Raw genomic sequence first — 7,590 nt, 5'->3', positions numbered from 1 at the left:
ATGGGACAAACATCTGGAAACATGGGTGAAGGCTTCAGGCATCCTTGGTGGGCCAAAAAACTCATCACCAACTGTAATTTCACCAAAGCAATACAAGAAAAGGTTCAGGAAAGCAATGACTACATATTTTCTGATGGTTCCAGATCAATGGTCTCCACCAAGTATTATTCCAAGTAAATCCCTGTCTGACTTATGTGAAGATAACGCACAAGGTGGGACCTTGGTTGAATAATATACTGTTAGTCTTTGTGCTTGTACATTTACACATGTAATTTGGAATTACAATTCCCACATCATCTTTTTTGCCTTTTTGATATAAGTTCTCAGTCCTATATTTCTATTCTTTTTGGGTAGCGGTTTCATATGTATTTTTAACAAGAGAAATTCATAATTATTTGTTAGATGATGCAGAAGAAGGCTGGTGAAGCCATAGAGATCTCTGTCAGGGGTTATAATATTGGATGACCTCTCCATGAAATCTTTGTACAAAATTCATTTTATGTATTTAGCATTGTAATGTATATTTATAGTACATCTTAAAATTTTGAAATTAATTTACTCTCTGTCTCTGTGCCTCTCTCTCTCTCTCTCTCTCTCTCTCTCTTCTCTCTCTCTCTTGTTTTGTGGGGGGTTTTTCCCCCTCCATTGTAGCTATCGGGCATTTACTACCTGCACCATAAATATTTCAAAATCTTGCAATTTACACCTTAATTTGAATCTTGTTTTATAATGTTGCCCCCACCACCCAGATTAGTGTCCAAATTGAAAAATATATGGAAAATAATCCTAAATTATGATGTTGATTGTAGATTTTTTGTATTGTAGGTTGCACGATTCAAATGGCTCCATATTTTATGATAGATAGCTACTGGTCTGCAAAAATTTTCAGTTTAGAATTTAGAATGTAAATACTCTCATAAATTAAACGGATGATTATACTTCTATTGGTTGAGGCTAATCCTTGACAAAGGAAAGTCTCTTTCTTTCTAACACCCTCACATGGTTAAGACTCCACAAGAACCATAACTAATAAGAGGGTGCAACAATATAAACAGATGTTTGAAAGTAAAGCCAACTAGTGTTGGCTTAAAAAGAGACTTAGCCAAATAAGAACTAAGAAGGGGGTGAAGGGTGAGGTTGTAACTCGCAACTTTTTTATTTTTGGTAAACTGGTTGTAACTTGCATTCAAGACCCATTTGATGTGGGAAGTGTCATTGTAAGTTACTAATCACACCCCAAATGAGAAGTCGAAGTGAATCTCTTGGTTCACATAGGGACATATCCAGTCAGCTGGTATGGGTAGCCTAAACGTCACATTCTTTGAAATGGAGCTTGAGTTTGCTTTGTTCTTTTGTATAATAATCTGAGTTCATTATGTTTATCAAAGCAATCAGCACCTGTAAATTTGTTTTTCATGCACTTGCTCCGCTATTATTCTTAAGATTTCAGATATTAGCCTCAGATCAAATTTTCAGCATAAATGTTTGAACCTGCACGATATTATACACTACTCATTTAGTATTTGGATAGGATGCGTGGGAATAAGTTTAGGGACTTGTCATCGTTTCTCTGCTAGTTTTTTTTGAACGTGGAATACAACAACCGAGCCTTAGTCCCAAGATTCTGCGATCAACTATTGATCCTCACTAGTCAAGGTTAGCCACATACAAAGGAAAAAGAAAACAATAGGGACAAGACAATTTTCTGTTACTCATGGAAGAAGAATGTGCTTCAAAAATAAAACAAGTGCATTTATGCCCTCTATTCACATTCTATGACTGATGTATATGCTTTCCTTACACATACTAGAGCAGAGTTGTGGAGAAATCTATTTAACTGACAAAAGTTGGGAATTGATTAGCAGAAAGAGTTAAAGCCATTGCAATTGAGGTCCTTCTGCACAGCAACACTTTCATCAACATTGTTCAATCCACTGCCTTTGACAATTTGAAACCCACTTTGTTGAAGAAGAAGATCAATGATCTCAACGTCTCTGAACTCGGGCAAAAGCAATAATCATCAGACAGTTTTCATAACAATTTGAATTAATTTGTTTATATTATTATTATGCTACTTTTTATGTGTTAGGATTATCTACCTTGGATGACAAGTTGTTCTTGGAATCTGTTGTTGAAAGCGAGGGGCTTCATCGTCATATCCTTCGCAAACTATTTCCCCACTATCATCTGTATAGCAGATTATGCCATTAGACCTATCCTCGTAAACCTGTAACAAAACAATTCATAGTTTCAGACATCAACCAGTTGAAAAAAAAGTGTGACTGAAGTTGATCCAACTGGGTCTTGTTTTGTAGAAAAGTTTGTGAGTATAATAGTTATGTTTTCAATGACAAGAAACAAATAAAGGAAAGGGATATATGCATAGGAATAACCAAAACGAAAAAAGAAAGAAAACAAAAAGGATATTGTTGACCTTGTTTTTAACGGAACATTTGATCTGGAGTCTAGGTAATTCTTGACTGGAACTTGAGTGTGTTTAAGCATCAGAGATTTGCTGATAGGCCTCATGATTAGACTAGATTTCAGAATTGGGATGTGAACAGAAGAAGAAGAAGAAGAAGAAGTTACAGCCATTGATTTTGTGAAACAAGAAGAAGAAGAACAAGTTTGTTAATGACGGTGGGGCTGAGGTTTTGTTAGGAGATGGGAATAGAATAATGGTTTATTGGTGAGTGACTGTTGCAAAGTTTTTTCTATATTCTTTATTTTTTGTAAGCATAAGTTCTATACGTTGAGACACATTAAAAAAAAAAATTGAATTATTGATGGGTATGAGTGTCTGTATTCATGGTGGATTTATTCGGTTAATATAGCTACCTGGGAGTCTGGGACCATTTTTGCTTATCTTCTACCTGTTGTTGCCGGTGAATGCCAAGTCATACTGTTGGTTGATATTGCTTGCCTTTTGTTTTTTCCGAATCAGCTGTTGGTGGATCTATTCAGATTTTCACAACAAAGTGACTACTCTTTTTTTGGTTGGAATTCACCTATTTTAGAGCAACACCTTGGAAACATCCTATAATTTTAGAGCCAACACTAACTTTGCTAAGATTTGGATCACATTTTTACAAGATTCAGGATGAGGAAAGTACTGCATCTTAGATAAGAATCATGTCCATCAAGATTCAGGACTGTCTCTTTGAAGTTTAATGATTAAATCCCTCCTCTACTAATAGCTTAAATTTTTGAAATAATAGGTATTTTGTTGTGTATTAAAATTAAAGCAGGTGATTCTAAATTTTGAATGTTGTTTTTGATCTACCTCTTTTTTTTTAATCTAGCTTGTTGATACCTAATTTATTTGAGTATTTAAGACATTTCAATAATATATATAAAGAAACAACATTATCACACAGTTGATTTGGTATGGATGATAATTTAATTTATTAATATGACTCTTCATTGGCTACGTGTCTACTGTCAATTGAGGCAATAGGTGCCAAACTTTTCCATCAATCAATTTCAGTTGCTTATTGGATATAAGCTCTCTCTCTCTGTGTCATAATTAGGTTACAAGCATCTATAATTGGACCAGGGACTACCTCACCATTTGCAAAAATGCTTGTTTTCAATTTCTATTTTCCACATAATTTGTCACTTTAATAAGAATTGGAAAGACTTTTCAAATTAAAATTAATGTAAACCTGATCTGAAATGTCCACTAAAAAAAAAGTTAGGTTTGGATGCTTTTTGTTGTCTGATATAAATAAAGGCAAGATGAGGGGATCTCGAAAAGATTTATAGATTAATGAGTCTAGGGGATATGTTTCCACATTCTATCATATGTCGCTTTTCTTTTCAACAAATTTTGGGATGTGAAATTAATTTAACTTTTACTAGTATAAAGTATATGTATATGTTATTGTATAATAATGTAATTGAAGAATGTAGGGTCGGTTTTTGTTGCCTAAGCCCAAAAGAGATTGGTTATAGGCCCAACGAACCCAAAACAATGAATTTGTAGAGAGTGGGTTGAAGGTTTAGATGCTGACCGGTGCTCACGAAGCATGAACATCTTTTTCTTTTATTGAAGGAATACTTGGAACAATTTACAACTAGGGGATGCTCCTCGGCCCATAGCCGAGGAGGCTTTTTTCCTCCTTTCACTCCCCCAGAGACCCCCCTATACATTTTGCTTGTCTCTCTTATATATTACTCTCTTCCTCCTTCTGTTGATTGTTCATTGGCCTCTCCTCTAGCTGCCTGTCCCATCAGAGGTCGTATCTGTGCTCAAGTGGTTCACCCTGATCGATGTAGCCCTGCCCGAGGGTTGCATCCCCATTAATGCGGCCAGAAGGGTTAGGTGAACGCATTAAGTGTTGAGGTGACAGCTTGCTCTGGGTCTGTCCCCCCTCCCCTACGGTTATCATTAGTACGCCGAGGACGAGGGGATCCTCGGCGTGGATCCAAAGAAGAGTTTGCTCCCCAAATTGGCCTTGGGTAGTCATCCTTCCTCGGATTGGGCCATTTGGGCCTGGCTTGGAGTAGGCCGCGGCTATACAACTTCCTGGCCCCACGGTTAGCAATATTTAAGTTTGGAGGCAGCATAGGTGAGAGTGGGAGTGGGAGTGGGAGTGTAGGTAGAGTTTCATTGCATTAAATTTTCATCCTGCTATAAAATACAAAAAAAAATTCAATAATATCTTATAGTCTACTTGTATAACAATTATGGATAAGCATTAGATTTTTTATTAGCAATTCAAAGTCATACCATTTTTTTAAAACAATGTTTAGTATTAATTTTTTTTGCTTAGTTCTAGCCAAATGCCAAGCAGGAATTGTGTGAGCACCGACCAGAAGTATTTAAGAGGGCAACGATCGTCATCAAAATTGAGACACACCAATAAACTTATGAAAGGCAGAATTCCATTCCATGCCATGGTTTAAGGATTTAAGCTGCTTTATTATTATACTTTCAAGCTATCACTTTAATAAGTAAGCAGTTTCTTTAACCAAAACAAAATAAGTAAGCACTCCTCCTTTCATTATCAAAAACAACTCAGATCTCTCTCCCTCTCTCTATCTGATTAAGTAAAAGCAAAGGAGGCATTTATATTAGTTTAACCCTATTTTTGGATGGTTCAAATTCTCTCCATTTTAAATCACTTTTGAATTTTTTTTTTTTTTAATCTTAATCACCTTTTTAATAGAATTTCAAATTATAGTGCACACTTCTAATGATTGCTATTTATTATTTGACTACAAAAAAAAAAACTTTATGAATTGGGCTAACTCTCACATTATCTTAATTATTTTAGATACGATAATTTAGATAAACTCTAAAATCTCATTATTTATTTTTGAACCGTAGTATTGCATAATAAACATTTTTTTTTTTTTTGTTTTTTTAGAAAGTTACATCATTCTCAAAACTTTCAACCCCAGTAGAATATAGGTCTCCCTCATTTTGATAAAAACAAGATTTCAATCATTATGTCTCTTATATGATCATAATATCAAATACCTCAAAAAAAAGGGAATGGTCGAAGACCATAATATCCTGGGCCATGAATTTCTATTGACTATATGAGCCCAGCTAGCATTTAATCCTAGCTTCTTGGGCACTTCCTGCAGTCCATGTTCCTGGGCCTGTGCCATTTAATCCTAGACTCCCTACACAAGCAGAATCCTATAATATGGACATGCATAGTACACTACTTCCTACCACACTGGAGTCTTATCTTTTTTTTAGGGTAAGACAGAAAAGGGCAAGACAAGGAAAACAGAATCCCATATTATTTTCACTGTTTACCCCCTCTAGATTTGGATTTGGATTTGGAAATACAACAAAAAACACTTTGTATTATTAATTACTAAAATAATGTTCAATATGGGTTTTTTAGCTTTGTTCTCAGCATTATATATTTGTGAACAGAATCAGAACTAAACATGTCCTAAGATAGTGACTTTGAAGTTATTAGTTACATGTTACCTTTTAAGCTCCAAATTGGCAAATTCCTGCTCAAGATTTTATTTTATTAATTTATTGTTATTATTATACTCTGGCTAATACATCCAAACGCATAAAAAAATAAAATAAAATAAAATAAAAAAGGAGAAGAAGAACGGTTGGTGTGGCATGGAAGAAAAAAGACAGATAAAAGTCGTGCTTACCTATAGTGTAACACAATGAGAGCCTGTAAACTGTGTTTTACACACTAAAAGAGGGGATTAAAGCCAATAAGAAGATAAGCTTCCCAAAAAGAATAAAAAAGAATGAATTTATTTTTTTTATGAAATTGTATTTTCTCAATCAGGACTCATGAGTACTTTTTTCCTCCTCCCAAAGCCCCCCTCTTCTTTTAATAATGGGGTACTCTTTCGTCCCCTTCCTCATCTACTTCAGAGAATAGGACTATCCCAGGACAATGTCACTTTTGTTAGATTCTGAAGAGAGCTACCTGGCTGTCTGAGTGGCTAAGTTTTTCCCATGTGAGTCAGTCGATTGCTAATGAGCAATGCTACTACTATGCTAGGATACAATTATTTTTCTTTTTTTTGGTAGAATGACACAATTATTTTCAAGACTTGTTAACTTGTCTGAATGTATTGAAGTAACCTGATTTTAGGTCTCTTTTTACAAATGTCCCTTTTATTGTACATTAATCACAATAAATCACAGAAAAGTTAAGGATTTTTTTGTTTACTTATTGGTTAGTAATAGTATTTTAGACTACAGAAGCAGTCAATGCTTTTTCCTTGTTCAGCTGTACTGTTCAACTGCTTCCCCATCAGTCACTTTTCTCATGACACAGTGTTTTATATCAAAATGGTGCAGAGTAAACCACTTGCCCAACATACAAGAGACTACACAAGAGATTCCTTAAGCGGTTAAGCCCCAACTCCCTGATCCCACAAACCTCCATCCCATGGCCATGGATCTCACAAGCCCAAAATACTTTCAAGCTCAGTCTATGTTTGCATCAAACGGGGTAAGGGTTTCACATTTATTATTGTTTCTCTCGTTTCCATGTTCCATTGTGTTACAATAGTCATGTTCAACTGTTTTTATGTTCTCAGGAACCTCCATTAGAGGGCAACACAAGCTTCTATGGGAAAAGCTAAATAAAAAATTAAAATTAAAATAAATAAAAATAAAATAAAAAAGAAGAAGAAGAACGGTTGGTGTGGCATGGAAGAAAAAAGACAGATAAAAGTCGTGCTTACCTATAGTGTAACACAATGAGAGCCTGTAAACTGTGTTTTACACACTAAAAGAGGGGATTAAAGCCAATAAGAAGATAAGCTTCCCAAAAAGAATAAAAAAGAATGAATTTATTTTTTTTATGAAATTGTATTTTCTCAATCAGGACTCATGAGTACTTTTTTCCTCCTCCCAAAGCCCCCCTCTTCTTTTAATAATGGGGTACTCTTTCGTCCCCTTCCTCATCTACTTCAGAGACTAGGACTATCCCAGGACAATGTCACTTTTGTAAGATTCTGAAGAGAGCTACCTGGCTGCCTGAGTGGTTAAGTTTTTCCCATGTGAGTCAGTCGATTGCTAATGAGCAATGCTACTACTATGCTAGGATACAATTATTTTCTTTTTTTGGTAGAATGACACAATTA

General features: G+C 35.1%; 1 long non-coding RNA gene across 1 annotated transcript; it reads right to left on the bottom strand.

Moving 5' to 3' along the window:
• Positions 1–1,728: 1,728 nt before the first annotated feature.
• Positions 1,729–2,758, bottom strand: LOC112034482 (uncharacterized). Its single transcript, XR_010630891.1, has 3 exons — positions 2,435–2,758; positions 2,100–2,227; positions 1,729–1,994 (listed from the first exon to the last, which is right to left on the bottom strand). It is a non-coding gene; the product is annotated as an uncharacterized LOC112034482 (long non-coding RNA).
• Between the last annotated feature and the right edge of the window lie 4,832 nt (positions 2,759–7,590).

The sequence above is a fragment of the Quercus suber genome, unplaced genomic scaffold, assembly GCF_002906115.3.
Source record: "Quercus suber isolate HL8 unplaced genomic scaffold, Cork oak 2.0 scaffold_182, whole genome shotgun sequence".
In the NCBI taxonomy this organism is placed as follows: Eukaryota; Viridiplantae; Streptophyta; class Magnoliopsida; order Fagales; family Fagaceae; genus Quercus; species Quercus suber.
This window is presented reverse-complemented; position numbering and strand designations above follow the sequence as displayed.